Here is a 27,815-nt window from a genome sequence, read left to right as displayed (position 1 = left end):
CGCCCACAGGCCCTTTCAGTTCACGGGCTGCGCTGGGGGGGTGGTTCTGACGCCGCTTGATCGGCCGCGGGCGGCAAACACTCTTCTTTGTGCTCCCCTCCCACCCGCAGCAGCTTCATTCGGTCTCACGCTGTGCAGGGTGGAGGACGGAGCTACGGCAACCTGGGCACTCACTTTATTCTACAGCCCCACACACAAGGAGCCGCCGCTTCTGCCTTTCGCCGCCCTGAGTTATATGCCGACGCTGTGGACGGCCAGCTCTCGCCTTATCTTCCACCCTGCCCCCGCAGCCTCGCACCTTTCAAACGCTGTGCAGGAGGGGGCTGGTGACGGAGTCTCATTTTACTGTCCCCGGGTGCGCTATGGGCTGAAGTCGCTGCCGGTGATACTCCGGTTTCTTGCTCACTTCATGCCCCGCGGGCTTTTCACGCTTGTTGGATTCACGGGGTGGGCACCTGCTCGACACCTCCACTTCTCTGGGCTCTCCACACGCCCGCAGACAGCGCGGCACGCCCGGCGCTTGGTCGTTAGGGGGGGTGCCGTCAGCGGCAGGCACTATGGGGTCGGGGTGGGCACCCGACTTCCTCGCCTTCACCCCAGGGCACGTTGCACACCCCGCAGGTCTTCGCGGTGATGCAGGTTGTGTTCCCGGTCACTGTCTTCACGCCTGGGCTCTTCACATGCCCCGCAGGCGATTAGCCATCTCTAACCGATTCACAGGGGGTGCCCCTCGCACGGGCAGCTCTCCCCCTCACCACCTTCCAAAAGGCGGCTGCACACGCGGGATTCGCCCGCTCGTCGCCATTGTGGTATTTGGGCCTTAGGCCCTCATATTAGATAAATGATGGACGCAGACACAGATAGTGTGAGTTGGATAACTGGCCCAGAGCACGTGCGCTCGGTGGCCCCTTTTATTGCCAAGGTCTCCTGACTGGTGACACCTGTGGTGGTCGGGTGTTCAGTGTGTCTTAAAACATGCTGGAACACTAGACTGCTGATTGGACAATCACTACAGCCAGTGGTTCCTCGAAGGCGTTTTCGAGAAGCAAACGAGGAAGTCAAGAAGACACCTCGCTCCCCTCCCTCAGTCAAAGCACTGCTTGAGTCTAGTGCTAGGAAGAAAATTATTAGCAGTAGGCACTGGGCAGGGCTAGTAGAAAGTCAGGGTGGGGAGGGATGTGGTGCAATTGCAAAGGAGTGGGAGAAGAGCAACAAAAAAATCCTTTTCAAAAATGTTTTTGCAAGGAATTATTTATTTATTTGAAAGGTTTTATATAGCGCTGGCAAGACCGGGGGTACCCGAGCGCATTACAAGTGCACAAACAAGATTACAGGACAGAGAGAGGATTTGTACAATAGCAGGGCATAACAGTAAATAAAATAAAATTGAAATTATTCGGGGGCATATACATGAAAAAGGCACTGAGGTCAATAAAACAAAGCAACAGCAAAAAAACAGATGGGTTTACATAAAGATTGGCAGAGGGAGGAATCTCACCAATACTGATCGTGCAACTGCAGGATGGCTCAGCGAGCAAAATCCTTTATTTACTCTGGCCTGCGTGTTGCCGGTCGGATAACAGTGAAAGTGCGAGTAGCATTCCACCCTTCCAAGCTCCATAATCTCGTGCTTTTAACAACTCGGGTAATTACTTGCACCAACACACATACACACAACCCGCCAAACAGAGTCGTGCACACACCGACATAGCGTGCGAGCTAGCATGTGTTTTATTTGCTTTGAAAACTAATGGGAGAACAGAGTGAACGCTATTGTCTCTATGACACCCCTTACTGTATTTATGTATGTAAGTGTGTGGTATTTTTATACAGCAAACCTAACTGAATGGCAGCCTAGTTCTGCACAGAGTTGAAGGTAAAGATACAATCTGAGAGTGAGTCCATCTCTTGTGGCCACTTCGGCAACTCTACCAGAACTCTCAAATATACCTATTCACGCAAAGATTAAATCACTCATTCGCATTTCTTTATACAGCGCTAAAGTACAAACAATGGCAACAAAGCGCTTAGGGGATCACAAAGTCCCAGAACACCAAGATCTCAACTGTTTTTCTGAACGGCAGACGCTCGTTCATCTATGGCTCGCAGTATCTGGAAGCAGATTTCAGACAGAACATGCAGTCTTTGAGTAATTCATCCTTTCCAGGGTTTTTCAGAGGATTCTGGGATATGTAGTCTTAAATTCATAATGATGAAATAGTACTACAAATACCGGACTGCAAAGTATAAACGAGAAGAGGATGAGCTATTGAGGCTTGGAATAGGGAAATTTGGGAAGTCTGCCAGACTTCCCAAATTTCCCTATTCCATTAGTCTGCTCTAGAAACTGAATTATATATTGACAGTGTCCCAGACAGCATTTCTGCAAAAGCCCAACAACCGATTGCTGCTTTTCTATAGAATGCCAAGAATAATCCCCTCATGTGAGGATGCCTTTTCTGTGGAGAGAAGCTGAACTCCACTCCTCCCTGACCTCATCCTATAAGTAAATGTCAGCGTTTATGCCATAAAGAAGCAGACATTTACTTATCGGATCTCTTGTCAGAGCAGAATTTTGCAGTCAGCTATTTTTGCAGAAATGGTGGGCCGCGGAATTTCCCTTCAACTTGCGGTATACAGATACACGGTCACTGGCAGGATTGACACAACACACTCATACAATCAACACAGCACACTACGGGAGGAGGGGGCGGGCGCGCGCGAAAATAAAATAGAAAATTATAAAAATAAGTACTTACCGAACGCCAGGACCTCCTTGCGACTGCAAAGTAGGCTCCAGCAAACTCCGTTGCCCAATCCTGGCGCTGCTCACATGCAGCATGTGAGAAGCGCCCTGATTGGAGGGAGTGGCCTTACTCGGTGCTCCACAGGTCTCGGGAGGCTTGCACTTACTCTCAACCAAGCTGTCTTTAGGAACCTGGGTTGAGAGGTTTAAAGAGCACATGGTTGGCTGGGCAACGCAGGCTGACCGGCCATTAAGACACGCGCACTTTAAACAAGCGCACGGCAGCCCTCCCTCCTCCTTGCTGCAGCTGCAACTCACTATGCCCGCACCGCCCTGACGCTGGATCAAATGGGGTGATTGAAAAATGAAATGGTAATGAATTACCATTTTATGTTTTTTATCTGGGGGCACTTAATTGGGGCGACGCTCCTCTGCTCCAACGGAGGAGCCGCCCTTGAGTCTATTTTACACTTGAAAGTTACATCACACTGTTTGTCATATTCCGTTCTCTTTTATGCATTCTGTACAAAACGATCCTTTTTTACCTCTCCCAACCAGCATTGACAAAGCCAGTTGTGCTAACTTAAATGTAATAAGCGGTATTTGTGCATGCAACCCATGTGAACAGCATTTGTGAATACCTGTGTTTGTGTGTTGGCACATTTAATTTAGACCTATTGGCTTTGCCAGTGCTTTTTAAACTTGCATTGGCCATCATAGGTCACTTAACACTGTTCGTGTCCTTTTAAACTGAAGGCCCATTCTCAAGAGAGCTTGACAGCTTCTTGAAACTATCTGGATTTGCCTAAAGTTTCTTCTACTTGAGAGCCTCCTGCTCTTAGGGAAACGTGTCGAGCCTGAGACTGAAATAATGTCTCCTGGCAGCTTCCAGATCTTTGGACAACGTTATAAAGCTGGAACTGTTTGACTTGAGAGTCTCCAGATCTTGGGAGAGGGTTATAAAGTTGGAAGGTTGTTTTTTAAGATTTTCCCAGATGTGGAGAAAATTATAAAGATAGAGTAGTGTATCTTCGTAGTCACCGGGCCTTGGAAGAGAGTCTTAAAAGCAGAGTGTTGAGTTTAGAGTCTCCAGATCTGGAGAGTGAGATATACTGCTGGTGAGGTGTTTATTAAGAGTCTCTGTAGGTTGGGAGAGAGTTATAACGCTCGAAAGGTGTATCTTAAGAGTGTTCCGCTCTTGCAAGAGAGTTATAAGGGGGACGTGATGTCTTCAGAGTCTTCTCATTCTGTGAGGGCTGAAATGTTGTCTCTTGACAGTCAGATCTTGGGAGAGACACTTTATAGCTATAGCGGTCTCTTCTGAGTGTCTGGAGCTTGGGAGAGGGAGTTGGACCTGCAGCGGTTTTTCTGCCCAGCCTCTGGTTCTTGAAAGAGAGTGTTTGATCTGGAGGCACATGGGCGATATCATAGAACGGTCCAACTTGAAGACAAACACAAGAGATCCAGAGTGAATAATAGCTCTAACGTGCATTGTGCCCTGTGTTGGCTGCTAATGGTGCGACCAGGAATGCATCAATCTTGGCTGCAAATAGACACAAATCAAGCTAAGACAGTGTCATCACATACAACCAGAGAATTTACAGAACTCTCAAGCAAATGCATTACCCACTAGAGTTCTCTTACCAGTGTCATACCCTGAATCTTGCTTGCCACACACAGATCTCTGCAGCGGATACCTTAGGCCCTTAACCTAGCTTGACATGCTGTCAGTTTGTGATCACGTAAGCCAGATCAGCTTTACTATCACATTTTTCCTTGTTGTTATTTTTTGGGCTGGAAGGAAGGGGCAGAGTTTGTAAAAGCTATTCAATAGGTTACTGTCAGACACTCTGCGCTTCGTGACTCTGCCCTTCATGACTGCGCCTCGCATGACTCCAGCCTCTCCTACTGCCACCCCCCCCCCCCAATATAAGGGATGCCAGAGCAAGTCTTTTCCTGTTTCCCACACTGCCAACATGTTCCTTCATATCTGGATTCTCAGATTGTTGAACATCTTTGAAAAAAGTCTCTTTCTACCATAAACCTAGGTTTAAAGTGACTTTTCATTTGAATATGACATTATCCCTAGCTCCTGCCTCAACCTTCTGATGTTGTAAGGTAGTCTTCTCCTGGGGAGCTGCATGTGCTTCCTCCGTGGGGCCATGCTCCTTGTCAAATCGCTCATGATGCTGAGCGATGAGCAGATGCATCCTTCCTGCTGCTCAAGACGCTGAGTCTATTCCCATGCGTTCTTTAGTTTGTCGTATGCTTCAGGCTGTTCTAAGAGTACTTTTGACCCCGTGTTTGGAGGAGGCCTCAGAACTCCATGAGGAACCTGAGCAGTTCCCCTGACCCTGGCAAGCAACCTCAGCAGGAACCGGGGGCACATCCCATCCAGCCTGAATCAGCAGAAGAGTATCCCTCCTGTGGACCACAGACTTCTTCCTTCATGTAACCTTTGAGGCTTAAAATTTGAAGGAAAATAAGGACATTCTCTGTGTTGTAAATGCACTGATTTGGGCTGGAGGGCTTTGCTCTTTATTTTCGTGGTTTGCATACGCTCGTCTCTTGATATAGCGTTGTTTGTGCAAGCTAGACCTGCCTCCTTGGGCCCTGTCTTGCAACCCTAAAGCTCCAGAGAATCACAACCGAGTAGATGTGCGTGAATTTAGCAGCAGGGAAGATGAGGCAGCAAACGAGATATGCAAAAAGCATTGGCAAAACCAAAGGTCTGGATTTTAGTTATGTGAAGTGTGTGTCAATAGTTGGGACACTTTGTGTGTGTTGCTCCCTGCTGCTCCAGAAAGAAAATGTCAAAATGAAGACACATCTTAGGCTGCAGCAATAATCTGCTGAACAACCTCAATTAGCAGAGTAAAGCTACACCCACAAGAAGAGTGTTATGAAAGGAAGTCTGAACATGATGTTTTTGTGAACTTAAACAGCAGGAACATCTAAATAGTGCATACATAGGAAATTCTTTTGACAAAGAACCAGAATGTTTGTTGCATCTTTAATAAAGCCAATGCGTGCGCACAGCTTTACATAGTGAAGAAAAAAAACCTATCAATCCAACATGTTATTGTGACTCCCATGTAATACAAATGAATGGGAATGGCAATACTGAATATCACTGTGTCTCTATGACAGGGTAAGTTATCCAAACATCATGTGATTTCTAACCCATAAAAGCTATAAATCTGCATTTGAACTGTTGTTGGGCTTGCAAAGTAAATACACCAAAGAACACACGCTTGCTCTCAATTAGCTTCACTTCATGCCTGCCGTTTAATACAATGACTACTTGGTGCCCTGTCACTAAACTTATTAAACACAAATGGGACAATACAATAATTTTCGAATGACTCGGCCCGGGTGTGCAACTCTTAGAAGCAACAGAAGACCATGGAAAACACATGACATCAGTTGGCTGAAGGGGGCACATGCAAAGCCTTCTTATTGTACTTAAAAAAAAAAAAGAATGCATGAAATTAGGTTGGGCTCCAGACAGCTATAGCAGTTTGAGGTCAGAACTAAAAAAACACTCTGTTTAGGTCTCGGATACAGACAGTTTTAGCTGTATGTTTGCCAGACCTATTGTTTGCAATAAATGATGTATATATATTGGGCTTTGGGCGATCCCCTCACTCACGATTGAATGGGTTTGATGTCTCTCACATCTCTGCTCTTGAATTAATTGCTTTTCTTTCTATTCTTGTTTGTGTCCTGCCTAGGAGCATTTCGAACTCAGTGTACTGATTGGCTGAGTTCTACCCTTCTGCTGCTGACTTGAGGGGATCTTCTTTTTTTCTTTGTGGTTCAGCACTCACTACCCTCCTCTGATATTCTGTTGCCCCCGGTTCCCCATACTTGATCCTGTTCTGCTCTGTCCCTCATTTCCATTTTTTTATGTCATGTTCTGGCGGCTGCTATGGACTACTGAGCCTCTTGCTTCCTTTCTTTTTTGTTTTTCGCAAATGCGCACTTTCTTTTTTACTTTTAATTTACTGTTCTAAAATAGCTGACAGTCATGCTAGATTAGCAATTACAATATTAAAAAATGTATGCCGGTGCAGGCGCATGCGTACACATCAAGGGTCATGTCAGAATGGTTTCAGGCGCACGCATGGTTTACGATGCATGCCCCAACATTACCGGCCATCCCGGAATGTCTTTTATTCAATAGAAAACCCATTCCAAGAAGGCCGGCCATGCATGCGTATGCATCAAGACCCATGCATCGGCAGCCATTTTGCCATTATGTCTCCAGAATTGACATCAACATTGCTTCCATATTGGGATCATCTTTAATTACACCTGGCTTTAATCTGATCCTGTTTTGGCATCTCACGTTGTCCTATAACTTTGGGTGCCCTAACTAGGTTGATTTGATGTTATCGAGGTATTGCAGATGCAATGCGTTTGTCGATGTGGAGGTCTTCCATTTGAAGGCTGTTGATATGATGAGCAGCTCTGGTTTTAACAGCTCTTTGAGCTCAACGCGCACTGGTTGATTCCTCTAGGTATAAAGCTAACAAGCGTTTTATATGTATATTGTTGTGGATCCTAAATTGATAAACGTGAAGCTCTGCGGGTGTCGAGGCCGCTTTTCTCTGGGATGATAGCAATGCTGGCGATTGCGAAGGATGTTTTATGATCAACATTTTGCGGTGTTCCCTCCATGGGTGGGAGAGATTTACTGGCGCTTGGCTCTTAGCGCTTCTCCTTTTTGATTAAAAGACGCATCAGACGGCAGGGGGGAGCCTTGAGAGCCAGGTCGGGGAAGCAGGTTTTCCAAGTTGTCAAGGTACCACAGTGTATCATTCAAGATTACAAGGCCATCAGAGTCAGCCCATGTAAACATACTATAAAGAGAGGGAGGTGTATGTCTCCCACAAACCTAACTCTGCATAACTCTATCATAATACACAGACATTGGGACCTATTCACAAAAATAGATGTGGTTGTTTTATGACTAAATTTCCTTTTATATGCCTGCCGAGAATCCACAAAGGGATCCCCGGCGTGTGTGCATCCATTTACTACTGCAGAATTTTCTACCACAGGTGCAGAGAAATCCATAGTGGTGCATCCAACTCAGGGGGTGGGAAGTGAGTGTTTCAAGTTGTCTCTCACTTTGGAGGTTTGGAAAGCCCTCAATCATGTTCGTCTGGGGATATTCCCAAAATTCAGTCCATCCCATTTCCACTCCTAAAATGGTCAAAGATTTGCTAGAGACATTGGCTGGAGTAACTCCTCTCCGAGCATGGAAAGGAGAATGGGTCACACCCAGACTTGCTGGGGGTATAGTGAAATAGCTTTCTTCATTGGGATCTTCAGGGAAGAGTACATAACCGTGGCACCCCAACTGATGGCCAACGGAGCGTGGACCGACACCCAACCCCACCACTCATGCCAAGAACCTAGGAATCGTCATCAATAGGAAACTCGACATGACCGCCCAAGGCAATGCCCTCACCGCCTCATGCTTCACTACTCCGAAGATTCTGAGGAAGATTTTCAAATGGCTCCCAATCAGCCCCTCGAAAACCATTACACATGTACAGGTCACAAGCAAGCTGGACTGTGGGAACACCCTCTATGTCGGGATCAACAAAAACTCACCATAACGCTGCAGACCTTTCAGAACTCTGCATCCAGAATTATTCTCAACCTCCCACAACGCCCTCTCATCACATCACACCACATCTGAAGAAGCTCCCCTGGCTCCCCATTCACAAACGAGCACAACTCTAACTCCTCACCCACACTTTCAAGGCACTACGTAACACTGGCCTAGCATACCACAGAAATCGCATCTGTTTTCACAAACCTTCCAGACACTTCTGATCGTCCGGACTCCTACTTGCACAAATTCCACTCATACGGAAAACCAGACCTGGCAGTGGATCCTTCTTCTACATTGCTCCAAAAGCAGGAAAGACCTATCCATGCACAGAAGAGCGTTCTTCCACAAGTAGCTGTAGCCTGACTTTTCGAGTAGCCACACTAGGCCCTGGGTGTGCCTACACTCGTATATGCTCATAGCCAGGATAACCTCGGAGGTGATAGCGTGCTCTACAGATCTTCATAGCATCACATTAATGTTTTTTCTTCAGAGGTAAAAAGTAGAAAGAGAAAGATGATAGAGCGGACTTCCTGAGCATCTGATTGCTGGTATTACAGTATTCGAACTTTGATCACAGAGCTCTCACGTGCACAGATGAGCCGAGGGCTGTCCACCTGTTTGATTGCAAACTCCATTTCCTCAGGGATAGCGACCAAGCTCTGCCCCAGGGACTTCTTTGGAAGGAGGGGTTAGACCACATGAGTATGGACATTTGTAAGACAAGCATTGGCATAGCCAATAGGTCTCGCCTTTGGGACCTTATAAGTGTTTAGCCATGCAACAGTTGCATAACTAAATACTTATAAGGTACCAAAAGCGAGACCTATTGGCTATGCAAAGCGGCCCTGCGGCCGCAAAAGTGAAAGTGATCGCAATCGCGATCACGATCAAACATCAAAGTGAAAGTAATCTTGGTAAAGCGCGGCGCGCGCGCCCGCGCACATGCACTGTAGCTCTAGGCTGGCCTGGTATCACTTTTTGGAGCCCTCTCAATAAGTCTCGCCAGACCAGCGCATGCGGTGGGTCAGGCGAGACCTAAAAAAGGACTATTGCAGGCCAGCAGTGGAAAGAGAAAGGGGCAGATAGAATGAGAGGTTGGAACTGGTATGTTTTGATAGAAAAACTAATATGATGATTATTAATTTGCTTAAATGATTCACAACTACAGACGACAGTGTAAGCGCATCATAAGTCTATGCATTAACAAATAAACATAGGTTTAAAATGAAGTGAATTTGCCCAGAAGTCTCTTGTTCCACCTGTGTCAATTTCTTCGCTAAGGAGATCTCCATACAGGGTGAATTGGATTCTTTGGTAAAAGTCACGCAAGGAGACCGGCTCGCGACACAACTTCCTATGTGTTAAATGGATCATATTATTTGTAAGTGAATATGTTGACCACGTAGTCTTGAAGAGATCTTTTAAAGGGACCTTTGCAGCTGAACACCTAGAATCATTTATTAAGATGCTTGCCCAGCTAGAAGCAAGACAGATGGAACTCAATCAGCATCAGATTACCTTGAAGGGATAAGTTAGTCTAATGTTTCTAAATATCTTCTTAAGTCTAACCAACCAGCTCTAATCATACAGGACATTATGTATTTTATATAACTCCAGATTGCGCTGGAAACAGTGTTTTGGGATGCGTCTCGAATTATAAGAAATATAGGTAAATCTTAGCCCAGTTATCACCCCTGCCTCTAAGATGTCACCATGTATAAACTGGTGGAGTATACAGGGGAAAAGGGGACAAAAGAAATTGGGAATTACTGTGTGTATTGGGTGTAGCTTTCCTGGTCCTGCAGAAATTCCCCTTAGTTCTTAGGAAACCTCAGGCAGCATGTGCAATACAGCGATAGTCCCCTGTTTCAGATGTATCCTTAGTTCCTGCATGGTTACGCCTGGGTGAAAGAACACCGCATTGCTATTCCTGCACCCCTGGTAATGGGGTGTAAGTAGGCAAAAACAAGACAACTGTGCGATAATGAACAGACATTCATTATAGCTTACGCTTCCATGGCTGAAGAGACTGGGAGTAGTTTATGCAAAATGAATTTTTAATACCCAGAAAGAAGGTAATGGCTTAGAAAATCTAAAGGTAAACCTAGTAACCTTAAGTTGATTAAACATTACAAAACTAAAAATAGCGAAATTCGTGCAATACAAGGAGCTAACAGAATTTTAAGACACATTGGTCTTGAGACCCTTACGGGTGAGTAGTCGTGCTTTACAAGACACCTGATTGATTGATTGATTGGTGTTCACTGCACTACAGCTCGTGCTCAGCTTCTCTTAGTTGCAATGTGAATGCAGCCAGTCTGCATAGATATTTGTCAGGCGGTTGCGAGACAGTGAAGTGTAGGATGTTTAGGCGACTTCACTTGAAGTTAATGAGTGCAGAGTCAAGTGTAGTAAAAGATTTAGGAGCGGATTTATCACAGTGTCGCATTGCCTTGTGTAACGCCGGGGCAACAAAACACTAAAGTCAGATTTGCGAAGCCACACAAGGTCACCCTAGGCGGCGTAGTTAATCTGGTGTATAACAAGGCAGTGCCAGTCGCTGCCTTGCACTGCGGGTGGGAGTGATACATAGGTGGAGCGTGGGTTTTCCTTTGCATGCATTCGCATGCATTCCCAGATTTGCAACACTGGTAGACCTGGAAATGTGTCAGAATTGTACGCCTTCCCACCAGAGGCGCAACACGGAGAAATATCTTTATTTCTCTTCGTTGTTTCCTCTTTCTAAGTGTTCTGCATGTCCACAGCACAGTTAGACAGAGGAACATGCCACTGAGGATTGTTTTAGTGCAGGATGGGGCTTTTTCCTGCACAAAAACAGTCCTGTGATGCAGGCACCCTTGCCCACAGTGCAAGAGTGCCTGCGTTGGAGCAAGGCAGCAGACCGAGTGACTGTACAGGCAGGGAGCAGTAATGTAACATATATTTAGACATATGGTGCATTCCTGCACTCTCCCTTTCACGCAGCTCAGTTCAGGAACAGTTCAGCAAAGTGTCTTGCTGCGTTGTGTGAGTGAAAGTATGATCAAAATGCCCCTAAGGGCTTTATTTAGAGGTTGGTGGACAGCATACTCCATTGCAAATATAGGGCTCTCCCATTTGCTACAAGTGCACTGTAGCCTTGTCATATGGTGGACAGGATCTGCAGCACGTTTTCTCATACTGCACGAATCATTTGACTCTGTTAATCTGCAGTTACTGAATTGTGTCCTAAGATTTGTTCCTAAGAGATTTTCTGAGATAATCAAACAGGGAATTTGAACTATTCCATTTTTGTGTGAATTTAAGGGTTTTTTTGTGGAAGTGTATTGTTGAAGTCAGTGGCCTACTCCCAACATGTCGAAAGTTTATTTACCGGGTTAGCAAATGTAATTCTAACTTCATTTACTAAGTGTGCCAAATAAATTCTCATTAGAACATCCACAGAAAAAAACATATTTTCACTTCAAAAGAGGTGGACCTGGCAGTTCCAAGAGTAGAGAAGATGCCTTCATTTACTATTAAGTTAAATTTGAAACAAAGAGAAACTCTAATCAAGGATGGCACAGCATACAGACAGAAGATTGTGCATCATGTCAATGACACCGTATGCTACCGGAAGCAACATAAAACCTTGTGCTAAGATATAAGAATATTGCCAGAGTCCTGCTGATGGAGTAGACCTGGCTGGAGAGTGTCAAAACTCCAGTTTTTCCAAGGTAAATGTTGATGTAGTACCCACAGTTCATGATTCATAAATATATTATTAGTGCACAAAGAGAATGTCATATTTTGGCTTCTAACCAGTTTATCCAGCCTTTCTTTTAGTTTCCAGCAGCTTTTTATTCTCTGAAAATGCAGGTCATTTTTAAAGTAATCTGGATACGTGTTGTTTCACCAAGAGTAATATCCATTAAACACTCCATGATAATAAGGTATTATGGGTAGCGCTGTGTGCCCTTGAAAAAAAAACAAAGGACGATGGCGCTACCAAATGGCTGCCTAAGAAACTGTGACGTTGATGTATGTACTTGAAATAGAATTAATGGATGTTGGTTCGTCTAGTAGCCTTTACAAATGCATCAAATATATCTCCACAAACAAAAAATAATTGCTGATATTTCTCAAGATAAAGTGATGGAAAGGCATACCTGAATGTCCTCAAGGTAGTATTCGATTCCATTGATTTATAACTCATCTGTGCCGTGATAGAATGTGACCAACCCTCTTAGAGATATTTAGAAGAACCGCCACGATAAGATTTTGTAAAGGCACCCAGCTCGCATTCCTTATTTCTCATTAAGCGAGCTGCCTGCCCCCAGTGACTGGAAGTTATGAACACAAATCGTAGCAGTAGAATCCGAACCCAGCACTGGTAGGCAGGAATGAAACCTTTCTAAATGCTAGGAAGGAACAAATAGCATAGAACATCAGTAAAGGAGGAGGCGCGGAGATGGTATAACTCTCCGCCCACAGTCCCTGCAGCATGGATTCTTACCAGGGGCACTTTGTTTGTTGAGAGTGACTTTACATTTGCAAGCATTTTTAAAACCCACCAATATATGCACAGAACTAGAGTAGCACAAATCCAAACTAGCCTGTGGTGGATAAATACGAAAGCAGCAAATGTTTCAAAATCCATGGTATCAATCAATCAATCAATCATAGCATTTATAAAGCGCACTACATACCCGTGAGGGTCTCAAGGCGCCGGGGGAGGGGGGGGATGGGGGAGGCTGCTACTGTTTGAAGAGCCAGGTCTTGAGAAGTCTCCTAAAGGTTAGGAGGTCTTCGGTCTGGTGTGGCATGCATTGCAGCATGCTTGTCGGCACACACTGCAAAATATTTTTTTAAACAGCAACTTTCATTATTTGTGATGATACATGTGGTGTGCAGATACATTGCCTTGTGCATTCGTTTACTATAACTTGGGAACACGGCTAAGCGTTTGAAGAATGGTTGTAGGTAAGACTAAGTAATCCCATCCTTGAATTGACCGTCACGGGGTCAAGGGATATGAAAAGGGGTCGTGGGTATCCCTGGGACTCCTGAACCTCGCATGGAACCGTAAAAGTTGTTGACCCCACTGGGAAACGCCCATCGTCTCCCATTGGCTCATGGTGTTGGTCCTTTTGAGCAGGGACATATTTCATGCCATTTTCATAATCTTTTTTAGCATAGGTTGTTTTGTTTGCTCTTTGGTTTTGTTGACTACATCATGGATAAAGACATGACCGTGTTATGCATGCATCTGTGCCTGCCAGTCCTTCGGATCCAGACCGACGCTTCCCGTAGGAGAGCGATGGGATTAAGGAGATGGGAGTTGGATGTCATTCGTGTGTATGGAGCATCAGTCCTCTGCATGATGGAGTAGTACAGCAATGGGGTGTGAATATTGATTAAACAGGAACAGGATAAGATTTACCCTTGTGGAAAACCACAGCTGAGTTCCCTGCCTCTGAGGAAAAGGGTGGAAGCACCACTGCGTGTTCCCTGCTGGGTCAGAAGGATTTGAGCGAGTTAAGGACCACACCAGTGAAACCCGCATCACTTGAGCAGAATGCTGTGGTCAATGGTGTTGAAAGCAGCTAATACGTCTAACAAGATCAGTGCTCCGAGACCATGAAATCCACCAACCAGCGCCAGCAATCCTGCATGGATAGCACTACCATCGCAATGCTGGAAGCCTACCAGAAAAGAGGCGAGAAGCTCATTTTTCTCGGCAAATGTTTGCAGCGGTCTAAAAGGGGGCATGCATCCTGACATGTGGCATGGCATCTTTGCTTAAAGAAGACGTTTGGGACTTTGCAAGCATTTTACTGCTAGTAAACCTAAGCAAATCATTACTCATAGAGGAACAAGAGCTCTGAACTTGGCCAAACGCATCTGACCAAGTAGGTGAAAACCTTTCGGCACTCACATTACAAAGCACTGTTGTATTCTATCCGCTCATCAGTATGCGGACACTGCATGGCTCAGAAGGAATAAGTATTCCAGCAGTCACTCCATGGAGGACGCCTCAACTGTCATAGAAGACAGATGGACCTGTCCTGGACTGAGGAATGATAGCTCTTCACTCACGAAGGACAATCGCATCATCATCTCAGTAGAGCCAGACTCGCCAACCTTCGCCTGTGTAAGGAGAACACATCTTCTCTCAAAAACTGCACCCATCACACCTTACCGGTAGGAAGACAGCATGCCACCCTGCATAAAGGAACCGGTGAGCTCTCGCTCTCTGACGATAGAACATCGCGCAGCCATAGTCTGTAGGAACACTGCACGTCACCGAGCCATTTTCTGTATTAAAATAGCGCTTTCCTCAGCCAAGGCACTCCTCATGTACCTCAAGCGCATTGGAAGTCGAATGACTTCCTTTTGTTTATACATAAATCATTTGTAGACTGATCTTTCTCATGTCTTTCCCACCAGTCTTTCTATTACCCTCTGATAGTGTTCGAGTCTCCCCTTCAATGGCTTGTTTCATCAGTGGAAATTTGATTGAATTTCCTCCTACTTCATGGAACTGCTTTGGTGGCCTCACCTTGCTCGGACAGAATTTAAGGCCGGCTGACTTGTGTTGAGGGTGTCACGCCTGAATTATCTTCCCTGGGTGTCAAGCTGAAATTATCCATTGAATAAGATCAGCAACGCAGTATCCAATACATCTAATGGACATTCTTTTGGACAACATTCTCAACATTTGTAAACAAGCATTTTCCTCTTTTGGCTGCCATTGCAGCCTTGAATTACATCAGAATTATTCCTGTCGCTCATTATCTCCTTCAGAAAGGACCCAAATACTGTTTTTTTTAATTTTTTTACCAAACATTTTCTAAATAGATATATTTTGACTTAGCTGTTGATTTTTAATTTTAACTGTGTTATTACATTTTCCTTTTTCTCTGAATTTGGGAAGATGGGTTTGGAGATTTTTCTGATACGTAGTTGATTGTGGGGGTGATGTTATTGAATCCTTTGTGGTTGTTGCCCATGGTGCATGGACTAAATTTGTGACACCCAGTGGTTAATTTGTAAGAAAAAAAAAAAAGTTTTGGGTCTCTCGTTTGGAGGGTGATTTGCACCAGCCCATTTCTCGTGTTAGTGCCGCCTGAACCAGAACCAACTACTAACCATGAAAGGCAGGAGAAGATGTGGCGTAATGGCCAGAGCTGCCGACTTCAGAGCTGGGGAACCAGGTTTGAGTCTCGGCGTTGGCTCAAAATCCTGTGATTCCGGGCAAATCACATAATCTCCCTGTGCCTACCATAAATTAATGTGTCCTTACTGGTGCTCATGAAAGTGCCCCAGTGTTAATGATTAAGCGCCAGTGGTGAGTACTTGAAACCACTGGCTCAAATTAAGCACTGATAGCACCTTTTTAAAATAAATAAATGTAAGTCTACTCTTGACCTTCCCCCAATAAATTAACTTCTTGGTCTATGATCCCTGTTCATCGCTCCTTTGCTCAGGCACTCACAATCTTGGCCTGCATGAAATATACATTGCTCAGTAAAGCTGACAGTGCTAGGCCCCCATCTACACAAAGTTGGACTCACCAGTTCTCAGAGGAAACTGACTCAACTAGAGAGTGCAACAGAGTAAAAAGAGGAGTTCCCATATGTCAGATCAAAGAGGAAGCCTGTGCACCTGCTACCTTCATTGGGAAGATTACAAGTCACTCAAGGGAGGCACAATTTCAGCTCTCACCACTTCTCTGGTTGAATTGCTACTTTGGTGCAAAAGGGATGTTCATTATAAAAACATATTTTTTTGTTTGGTCCCTTTCTTCATTGACCAAGTGTTAGACCCCGGGTTCAAATCCCCTACCTCTGCCACCAAATGTTAGAACCTGGGTTCAAATCCCCTGTTTGGCTGAGGTAGGTACCCGTGTTCCAACGTCAAGGAAAGGAAGGTCACCTTCTGAGATCGCCCAGCTTACCCCCTCGGTAGCTTGGCACGAGCAGCCAGGCTTATCTTCAAGGCAAATGTGTAAAGTATTTGCAACCACGCTCACAATAATCCAATGTTGACACCACAAATAGACTCCACACGAGTTTTATAAAAACGAGTATAAACTTTATGTAAAAAGTTATACGATAAGACCACATGATATAAAACCAACATATGAGGTTGTGTAATATTTTTCCTGGCCGGTTGTTAGGCCAGCCAGCCCTTGTACGTTCAGGCGATATTAACCCCTTGAGTGCCCATGATGAGATGGTCTCGTCATGGGCCGCGGTTGCGCTGTGCCCATGACGAGACTATCTCGTCATGAACCCCGCCCGCTAATTCAACGCCCGGCACAGGGCGGGGAAAGGGCGGGGCACACAAGGGGTTAATGAGCACTTATAAACACTCTCCTGTACTCCTAATATCATATCATATAGTCGTAATGCTATAATCAGGCCCTTTTGCAATGTAAAAATACTGTAATGCGTAACACAGCAATCAGACACTCTGCAATGAAAAGAATGCAATGTGTAACGCAACAATCGGGCACCTTGCAAGGTAAAATAATGCAATGCGTAATACAACCACCAGATATGTTGTTATGCCAAAATAGGGCAATGCGTAATACACTAATCCAGTAATTCGTTAGGCAGGAATAATGCAATGCGCAATACGCTAATCAGGTAGTTTGTTATGCAGAAACAAGGCAGTGCGTCATACGACAATTAGGTAGTTTGTTATGCAGATAAAATACCATGCATCATCCATGCATCATACACTAATCAGGTCGTTCGTTATACAGGAATAATGCAATGCGTAATACTCTAATCAGGTACTCCGGTATGCAGAAATGATGCAATGTGTAATACGACAGTCAGGTACTTCATTAAGCAAAAATGGAATAATGCCTAATACACTCAGGCCCCGATCACTGGGCCATAGGTGGTCTCTCCGCCTCTCCTTCTGACTTGCAGTCAGCCTCTCACAGTTGCTCCCAACATGGTACGATGTAATCCAAAAAATGTAGCTTCGCACTCCGGGCCCTGTACCGCCACTTCCTTGGCAATATGGGCCGCAATACGAGCTGAATCAGAGGCTCGCGCTGCCAACACGAGAGAGAGCAAAGAAAACAGTTGATGGACAGAATGCAGAACAATGTCATACATTCACCCCAGTACGGAGATCTGGGCCTAAATCCATCGTTTTTTTGCTCACCATGCCGTTCCAGTTTGAACCCAGCCATATGCAAATCAGTCTTGACCCTGTGCCTCATGGGAACAGTCCAGCCCAAACTGCCAAGCCAGGTCCTCCCTGGACTGGAAACAAGCATCCTAGGACCGGTTTTAGGGTTTCACCCCTCTTCAGCCAGGGTAGCTTGATTCCAGTGGCATGGAGAGCACGGGACCCACGTCTGGGCATACCCTTCCAACTCGGGGTGACAAATGCAAAGAAAACAGTTGATGGACAGAATGCAGTACAATGTCATACATTCACCCCAGTACAGAGAGCTGGGCCTAAATCCATTGTTTGTTTGCTCACCATGCTGTTCCAGTTTGAACCCAGCCATATGCAATCAGTCTTGACCCTGTGCCTCATGGGTACAGTCCAGCCCGAACATTAATGGCTCAACGTTGCTGAGGGTTATGAACCCGAAACCGGTCCCAGGATGCTTGTTTCCGGTCCAGGGAAGACATGGCTTGGCAGTTTGAGCTGGACTGTTCCCATGAGGCACAGGGTCAGACTGATTTGCATATGGCCATGTCTGAACTGGGGTGGTGGAGTGAGCTAAAGAATGATGATGGATTAAACCCAGATCAGTTGACTGGGGGTGAGTGTTTGATTTGATCAAACGCTCCGTCCATCATCCCCTTTGGTATCGCTTTGTTCGCCCTAAGTTCGCAGGGTATGCCCAGACGAGGGTCCCTTCTCACTTTGCTACTGGATTCAAGATAGCCTGGCTGATGAGGGTTATGAACCCTAAACCGGTCCCAGGATGCTTGTTTCTGGTCCAGGGAAGACATGGCTTGGCAGTTCGGGCCGGACTGTTCCCATGAGGTACAGGGTCAGGCTGATTTGCATATGGCCATGTCTGAACTGGGGTGGTGGAGTGAGCTAAAGAATGATGATGGATTAAACCCAGATCAGTTGACTGGGGGTGAGTGTTTGATTTGCTAAAACGCTCCGTCCATCATCCCCTTTGGTATCGCTTTGTTCACCCTAAGTTGGCAGGGTATGCCCAGACGTGGGTCCCTTGCTCACTTTGCCACTGGATTCAAGATAGCCTGGCTGATGAGGGTTATGAACCCTAAACCGGTCCCAGGATGCTTGTTTCCGGTCCTGGGAAGACATGGCTTGGCAGTTCGGGCCGGACTGTTCCCATGAGGCACAGGGTCAGGCTGATTTGCATATGGCCATGTCTGAACTGGGGTGGTGGAGTGAGCTAAAGAATGATGATGGATTAAACCCAGATCAGTTGACTGGGGGTGAGTGTTTGATTTGCTCAAACGCTCCGTCCATGATCCCCTTTGGTATCGCTAACACGAGAGAGAGCCCAAGAGCGTCTCCCTTCGAGCCCGCGCCCCGCCCCAGGAGTCGATACACGTTACCTGGGGGGCGCAAAATCACTCTCCTCTCCTCGTTCATTGGCTGGACCTCCAATGCAGCTTTGTGAAGTGGCAACGGCGGCTCGGGCGGGCAACTCAGCTCCTCCGGACTGCCGGTCCAGGCCACTTCAGTTACGAAGATCTGAGGCTGCCACAAAGCACACGCACACAGCCTCGCTGAGTCTTCCTTACGCTTCGGGTGCACGATCACTGGGCACACCACGCACAGGTCTCAGGCTGCATGAAGATCACGCACACAGCGTCACTGACACTTACTTTACTCCGGTGCACACGATAACAAGGCAGATCCTCACAAAGGTCTTGCGGTGCACAACGCACCCGCACACAGCGTCGATAAGACTCACTTGGATTCCGGTGCACACGATAACAAGGCAAATCCTCACAAAGGACTCATAGTGCACAATGCACATGCACACAGCGGTGATGAGACTCACTCGGGTTCCGGTGCACACGATAACAAGGCAAATCCTCACAAAGGGGTTCAGGCTGCACAAAGTACACACACACCGCGTGGCTGATCCTTGCTTGTACTCCAGGTGCCCACAATCACAGGGCACGCCTTACGAGGCTCTCAAGCTGCATCAAGCACGCACACACCGTGTCGCTGAGACTCTCATGGAAACTTTTGTGTTCCTGTGTTTCCGAACAAGGAGCCAGCTCACCTCGGGCCCTTGGGGGTAAGTTACTTCAGGACGCAGCACACAGCAAAGTCCTTCAAGCAGGGGGACACAGCACACAGCAAAGCCCTTTAGCGTTTCCTTGGTTAAAACAGCAAACTGCAGTCCAGCCCCAGAACACACAGCAAGGGTCAGTCCTATCCTTCAGTCTCTTCAGTTGTTTCTTCCTTGGCAAAGGTCCTCTTGACCACGAAGTAGCTAAAGTCTTGTTTACACTTTATCAAGCCATTCGCCAAAGTTCAGAGGCTTCAGCTCTCATAGTTATGCCCCTCAGTGGCTCAATGGCTTTGAAGTTTTTGTGTTTCAGCGGGCACTGACCCCTGTTCAAACGAGTTCTGGGTGCCTCCCTGCCAGTGACACCTTCTTCCTTTGATTCGTGGGGTTTTGGACTCTCAATAAATCAGCAGGAGATGGGTCAATTGTTTTATAGCAGCAACCCAGGCCTCTTCACCTCTAGGGGCTTCTCCTCCCCCTACACTCCAGATGCAGGTCAGCCTGTTGCTGTCTCACCTCCTCCCCTGGGTCAAGACATTCCCCAGATCCTATCGCTTCCAAATCCAAACAGTTAATCCAAAAGCCAGGCAGAGACACACAGAAATGTCAGAGCACAAAAACTCAGCCACTTCTAAAAGAGTGGCTTCTGAACACACAATGCAAAAACCACCTACATAAAAAGATGTGTTATTACATTGTGAGTTCAGGCATACTAAACTTCACTTTTCCATCTTAAGCCTTTGGGAAGATAGGCTGGAAAACATATTACACAGCCTTCCCATTCTGTCATATGGGCAAGATGGCCTTTCAACAGTGAAAAACAAACTGGAGATTATTTCACTGTCAGGACATGACACACATCTTAGTACATGTCCTACCTTTTACATTCACTACACCCTGTCCAGGGGGTACCCTAGACCTACCATAGGGGTGTCTGATGTGCATAGAAAGGGAAGGGTAAGGTTTGAAAAGTGAGCGCACTTGGCGGAACAACATGGCAGTTTAACAAACTGCGCGGAACTGAGTTCCCTTTTAAAAGCTACTTGTGTTGGTGGCACAAATAGTGCTGCAGGCCCACTAGTAGCATTTGCATTACCAGCCCGGGCACACATAGTGCACTTTACTAGTAAGGCAAACATACCAATCATGGACAGCCAATTACCATTACACTTTATACAGGGAGCACTTGCACTTTGACACTGCTCAGCAGTGGCAAAGTGTCCAAAGTATCTAAGTTGGCAACACCATGTCAGAAAAAAGGTCTAGGGGGAAAGCCAAAGTTTAGAGACTGTAGCCAAAAAGGGCCAAGTCCTACACCAAGTATCTCTTGGAAAGAGACCATTTTCTAGATGCCAAGAGGAGAGGTGATCTGAGTCCCCTGGACTACTAAACCCTTAGCGTTTCTCTGAAAGGTTCACTTCTTTTTTATGAGAAGGAAGCTCTGCCTCCATGTTTTTCTCCTCTTTCACCTCTCCGTGGGTTGGTGACCACTTGGTGATGAGAGAGTCGCTGCGTCAATCAATGAATATGTTGCATTTCTAGGGGTGAATGGTAGCTCAGCCTACATGGCCATCTTGCCTGGTCTTTAGAAAGAGAACCGCAAACAGCGAGCTGTGGCCTAGGTGTCTGTGTGCCTGGATGCTCTGAAAGAACAGATCATATGGTGAGATTGGGACTTATGTGTGCATGTAGCCATGATCTTTAGCAGGCACTCCTCAAAGGGCAAGGTGAAGGTCATCATGCATGTGCATGCAACCAGGGCCTTTAGAAAGAGTATCTCGAAGTCTGAGAGTGGAGTTCACTCTCCATCCTCATTCTGTTTTTGGCCTTCCTTTTTAGGACATTCTCATTAAATTATTAGTGTCTCTACTTTAGAGTCTCCTCTTGTGAAGAGAGGACATCAGTGTTCCTAGTCATTAAGACTCTAGTCTGATCCTAAATCTGTCAAATCACATTCTGTGTATAGTTATTGAGGAACATTGCTCCTTCGACAGGTGAAAGGTCACCCCTTGCTTCATTGGCGTGCTGGTGCTATGTCTTCGGGTGTGTGACCATCATCTATGACACCTCGGGTATTGCTCTGCCAAATGGGGGGTGTGGGACCTGCTCGCAGTCCCATGAGCGGTGCCCCGAGAATGGGTGTGCTGTGACTGCCTGTTCTCGTTTAAAGAGGGACTGTGCCTTAAACGGGGTTAGGTGGTTAGAAGCAGTTTAAGATTGTGCACATTTAGTGGGTTTTTAAATATTTACATTACATATTAGTTATAATTCACAATTACATTACAGAAATGTACATTAGTAGGCACAGGGAGAATGGTTGACTTGCCTAGGGTCATGTTGTTTTTGACCATGTTCCAAAGCCAGATTAGAACGCAAGTCTTCAGCGTCAGAAGCATAGCGCCTAGACCATACCTGTCCTATTCAACATGCTCATTTAATTACTAGTGGGAGTCTCCTCTCATGCTACAGATGGTAAATTTCCACATTCATTCATCCACCGAGTCCTTGCATGAGTTCTTTTTAGATTGGTGGCTCATGCGCACCCGGTCTTTAGTGAGCCTATGGGAGTTAATTCTAGGTTTCCCTTGTGGTGATGACATTTGCCAAGCCATTCGTGCTCTCGGGCATGCTGGGGGCTTGGACGTGCAGTGTCCATTACCTTTGGGTGGGCTCAGACTGTTTAATACTGAGGCTAGGTCTAGAATACATTACAAAGTCCTTTCACTAAAGAGTCTGACTAGGTAAATTAATCTACTAGCTTCTGTTCAGAACCCAACCTGTCATTCTTCGACTACCCTGAGAACAGTGGTCAGTTACTGCTTCTGGAGATGTCTAATATTTTTGTTTTTAAATTGTGCCCGTTCAAGGATCCAAATTGTTGTATCTTTCATAAGCAGTCCGGTTTGGATAGTAATTATCCTGGCAGAATCGGGAAGTGATATCCCTTCCTCGGCTCTGGGAGGATGATAATGGAAGGCCCTGGGTTGCTTGTGCTCCGGTCCAGGGAGGACCTGGCCTGGTAGCTCGGGCTGGACTGTTCCCATGAGGAGCAGGGTCAAGACTGATGTGCACATGGCTGAGTCCAAACAGAGGTGGCATGGTGAGCAAAAGAATGATGGGTTGGGATGCTACCCAAAGCAATTCCCAGTGGTTTGGCAAATTGCAGGCATTCCTCCCATTACCTTTTGTGTGTTTCATGTCCTCAGAAACCTTCAGGTCTCTGCTGTTTTCCTACTGCTCGCTTTGCCTCCCGTGATCAATGGAACTAACGGTGTCACACAGAATGCCACAGTCTATCCAGTATGCTCGGCTGTCTTCCATTTCCCTTGGTTCTCGGCATCCCTCCGTTCAAAGGAAAGTATTTAGTGCGGCTCCTAAGTAGATTGTTAACGTTAAGTTTTCTTTTTTTAAAGTTAAAAATCCTGATTTTTTTTTAAAACCACCCAAAAACCCTTCACCAAAACTAGATTTGACAACATTGAAGAATTATTCTCTTATGCTGCCGAACAACTGGCATAGAATCAAGGTTCCAGTGCCTACTGGGCGCTAGTAGGGGTTGAGAACAAGGGGGGCATTGGACACAGGTACAGCTCCGATAGACCTCTAAATCAGAGTCACAAATACAGGTACTTTTGTTTCTGAAAATGGGCTGCCACCCCAGTATGTTCTAGGGCAGCGGTTATTAACCTTTTGACTTCTGTGGGAAAATACGAAAACAAGTATACACAAAGCAAACGGTTACATTTTTCAATATTTTGTTTAATTCACAATCAAATATTGAACATTTTTTCACATGTTCAAGTTTGCTCCTTTATTTGAATATGCGTTATTGTATTAATTTTCATATTTAATTCTGTAACATAGTCACAGACCCGCCTGAGTCGGCCTCGCTGACCACCTGGGGTTCTCGGACCACAGCTTAAGAACCGCTGTTCTAAGAGGTAAAACACGTTAGCGGGCTGTATCTCATGAATGCTTGACCGCTGTTCAAATTTGTGGGTGGCCGTCGGATCCATGGGGCATGGAACACACACTGGACGCAAGAGCTCCCAGTTGCTTCTGGAGATTGCCATTTACGTCTGCAAGTTCAGTAATATTTTAGTGCACAGTATTTTCAGAATTGTAAGCATGAGAGGGGCATCCAGGTGATTGTGGAATATGAGCATCGACCACCAGCTAAGCAGTCGCTAACCTAAGATGCAGGGAACAGACAACCGGTATAATGCGGGAACCAATTATATCAAAAACTACGCAGTGAGAATACAAATTAGTCACTGGCGCTGTATATAAATTTACCGAGCATCATTTATTATGACTCATTAACAAGCAGACTAAACAGTGCTTAATTTGTAAAATATCAAGTGCCAGGGCTCTGAACAGGAGGCCACTGCAGCTTGCACCACCCATCGCCCTTGTCATGGCTGCCAAAACAACTCCTAACCATCTCTCTTGCATGTAAATGCGACCAGTGCAGATTATTCCAGGTCCCCAAAGCTAAAGGAATGGCTGGGGAGGCAGGTATTAGCAATTTTTATGTATATTGTTTTCCAAAACAACTGTTATACTGCTCATCTCTAAATTACATGAGCAGCGACACCTTGTGGCATACTGCCCAAAGTGTGGTGTTGACAATTAGGTGCCAGTGCCGAGCACCGGAAACCAATTAAGTGCCGGTGCTCAGCACCGGAAAGCACCAGCTCAAATTAAGCACTGAGACTAAACCATCACTCCTGGTTTTTGTACCTACAATGTGTATAGACATAGGGCACTTATATTGTACATTTAAAAACAAACCTAAGTCCCAGCACAAAGAAAAAAACTCTTGTGTTCCCCTCAGATTAGAAAAAGAGCCTCACAGCCTCCTACAAAGTAAACCAATGGTAACAAGTGGGTAAGGGCAATACAACTCTAAACCAATCACAATCCAGAAATGTCACCAGCATGGCCTAAACTGCCTTGCAAATCAAATGTCTTGGTGTTGATTGTAACCGTCCAGGCTCTTAAGTCCTGTAGGTGACTTCTCTGCAGGCTTTAGCCAGCGATTCTAGCTCCATGACCTCCTGCTCAAGGGTAAGCTCCTATCTGCACACCAGAGAGTACAGTTTCTGCTTCCCCTGGGGCAGGTAACAAAGCCAGGTCTTAGCACAGAGTCCCAAGTTCTCAGCATTTGTAACCCTCATCCGGGTCAGATGCCCCTCTGTGCTGGTCCAGAAACCCTTAGCCTGGAGCTTTGTTAAGAGTGGAAACTCTTGTATCTGCTGGGGTGCACAAGGCCTACCCTCGAGATTAGCATAGCCAGTGCTTAATTTGAACCAGTGGTTTCTGAAGCTCAGCACCAGTACTTAATTGTCATCACCGGTGGTTTTGACAGTCTACCAAGAGGTGGTGCTGTCTGGTTAACTTCGAAATGACCACATAAACAGTCAAATATTACTTCAATATACATTAAAAATGACTATCACCTGCTGCCCAAGCTATTCTTATAGGTCTGGGGGCCTGGAATAGTTCGAAAAGTTACACCTGTAGGAGAGTGATGGCTTGTAGTTGTGTTGTTAGTATCATTGGCAGCATGGCAGGGGCAATGTGTGGTACAAACTGCAATGGCCTCCTGACCAGAGTCCTGGCACTAATTCAAAATAAGCACTGAGCAGAGCCCCATTCATATCATAGGAAGTAGCTGCTGTCTGTGCCATATGGCCTCCCTTCCCTCATTCCAATTGGCATTAGATGTGGTACTAAAATATTGCACTTCTTCTGCCACAATTTGGAGGAATACAGCACATTCTTATTTGTGCATCTCGGAATGGGGACAATGTGCAGTAATGCCACAGTAGACACGATTATGAAGCGCAGAACTTTGAAAAGAGTATTTTACTCCTAAAATAATATGTCTCTCAGCGTCAAGGTCATTGTGTAATGCTAAACCTATTGGGGCCACATGTCGGAAACCCTACACGGGCTAGAAACTTCTGGCTTTTACCAGGGATTGTTTTACAGCTCCCTTACTCCATTTGTGTATAATAAAGATATATTTCTTCTAGGAGTGATATATTTGACTGGACATTGCCTTTTATACTGGTATACAAATAATATACTCTATTAGACAGCTCGACCGCTCATATCATTGAAGAGCGAAGGAAACTTGAGGGATAATCACTGCTGTTGGTGTCTACCCGGTTGCAGACCACTTAGTCTAGAAGAAGTCTGCCACCAGACTGGAAGACATCTGGGACGGAGACAGTGGGTCTTTTTTGGGAGGAAAGCAAGGATAAAGTCCAAGTCAAGTATGGTCATGGGTTAAAGAGCAGTCGGAGAAATGGTGACATCAGAGGAACCCAGGTTTTCTGGGGCAGTCCCAGGATATTTAGACTGATTGTTCCTGCATGGCGCAACAGTTCATCGCCCTCTTCCAAGGAGCCCATGGTGGAGCGGCAGCCGCCCTTCAGAATTTGGCCATGTCTCTTTTGGCTAGTGCAGCCCGATCCCCACCAGGGTTCTGACCACAACTGGGTCACTGATCCCGTCTAGGATTCCGAACAGTGCCACTATGCGGGAGAGTTCTATCGGCCTCCCAATCACTCTGGATAGTGAGGTGAAGATTGTTTGCCAGTAATGGACAATCTGAGGGCACTCCCGTACTAGATGACAGAAATCAACTTGCGACTCTGAGCATCACCAACACAATCTTTGTCACCGCTTTATGTTGTAAACTTTACGTATGCCTAAAAAGGACAGGATCCGTATACTTTTAATTTATGTTAAAAAAAGGGCAGGTTTTATATACTTCACCTAGGTCCAAAAAGGACAGGCTTTATAGAGTATATGTATGACTTTTATAGTCTGATTTGGCTCAAGATATTTTGCACAAATAGAAGTGGAGAATTATTAGAAAATGACCCAGATTCTCTACTGATAAGAGGAATGTGGTGTCATGGTTTGTGTTGCTACCTTGGCGTCTGACCCAAAACGCTGTGTGATTCTGAGCAAGGTTTTTAGAGCCGTATCCACATAGCGATTTTTCATAGAGTAGCTATGTCTTTGGAGTGGTTTAGTCGAAAGTAAAGACAAGCTCATCTGCTCCAGACAAGTCGCCTTCTATGTGAAACATGACATAACGTGTGTATAAAGTGCACGTCTATCCTTTAGGGCATCTTGCCTCTCAAGAACAGATGTTTATTTAGCTCTGTGGTACTCGTTTTATTGATCTCAGAAGGGTGAGAGGCTGAGTAGACTTGCTTGGATTTGTTGGAGCATCCTGCAATTGTACAGGCTCCTCTTTTAGCTGAGTCGTAGAAGGTTGTACTCAAAATTTAGATAGACCTTTGTAGCGAACATGAAGCACTGAAAGACCGAAAACATCGACAATACAATTTAACTTAGGATTCTTTTTGGCAAAAAATGAAACGAAATGCAGTGTAACGGTGTCCCACATACATAAATAGATTTTAACAGTCGATAATCAATATATGTGATGTTTATTAATTTCCTTTTTCTGTTTAAAAACGGGGATATCCAAAATGTCAATAATAGTAACTTCAACTTAGTAGTGGTCAAGGTGTCGGCTCCATAGTACGAGCACGATCAAAGGGATTCCAATATTCTGGAAATTCTAAAAACCCCACCGAGTCCTGGGGAATCGTAAAGGCAAATGAAGAAGTTCCAGTGTGGAACGAAACGTGTTGGCTGTGAGTCTGTTATAAGAAAATTAAAAAAGGGAATATCAAAGATACTGTTTGGACCTGGACTTTTTTACTGGTGCACCTTCCTCTTTTGCTCTTCTTCCTTATAACTGGCCTACAGTGGAGTCGATCTACGGCGTACTCCGGAAGACTTGTGCACAGGAACTTACTTTTACCTCGAACGTTGGGATTTTAAGTGCTAAACTTGTAGTCAGCCGTAGTTTGTGTTTTTTTGTCTAAATACAATTTAACTTGTGAAGCCCACGTGACTCCACAATCAGGACCAGGAATCATTGAATATAGTTAAAGGGTTTTATTTGGATTACCAACCAATCCAGTCAATACACAAACTATATGTAGGTTCCATAAGTACAATAGGCAAAGTAAAACATCTCAGTTGGTTGAGATGCCTTAGAACAATATACAGAATTGTGACAGCCACAGTCGTATGATAGCAAATAAAAGTAAACAGGTGTTTCATAAAGAAATTTCCCTTCTCTACTCTAACATGGGTCA

General features: G+C 45.5%; 1 protein-coding gene and 1 long non-coding RNA gene across 3 annotated transcripts in view; one reads left to right on the top strand and one right to left on the bottom strand.

Annotated features, from left to right (window-relative positions):
- Positions 1-2,860, bottom strand: part of LOC146854187 (uncharacterized) — a 44,777-nt gene extending 41,917 nt beyond the window's left edge. The window contains exon 1 of the long non-coding RNA XR_014980741.1: positions 2,760-2,860. This is a non-coding gene — a long non-coding RNA (uncharacterized LOC146854187). The remainder of the gene's footprint in view (positions 1-2,759) is intronic.
- Positions 1-27,815, top strand: part of LARGE1 (LARGE xylosyl- and glucuronyltransferase 1) — a 998,660-nt gene that overhangs the window by 698,952 nt on the left and 271,893 nt on the right. The window lies entirely within an intron of this gene.

This window comes from Triturus cristatus, chromosome 4_1 (genome assembly GCF_964204655.1).
Source record: "Triturus cristatus chromosome 4_1, aTriCri1.1, whole genome shotgun sequence".
Taxonomy (NCBI): domain Eukaryota; kingdom Metazoa; phylum Chordata; class Amphibia; order Caudata; family Salamandridae; genus Triturus; species Triturus cristatus.
Note: the sequence above shows the minus strand (reverse complement) of the source record. Positions and strands in the feature narration are given on the sequence as shown.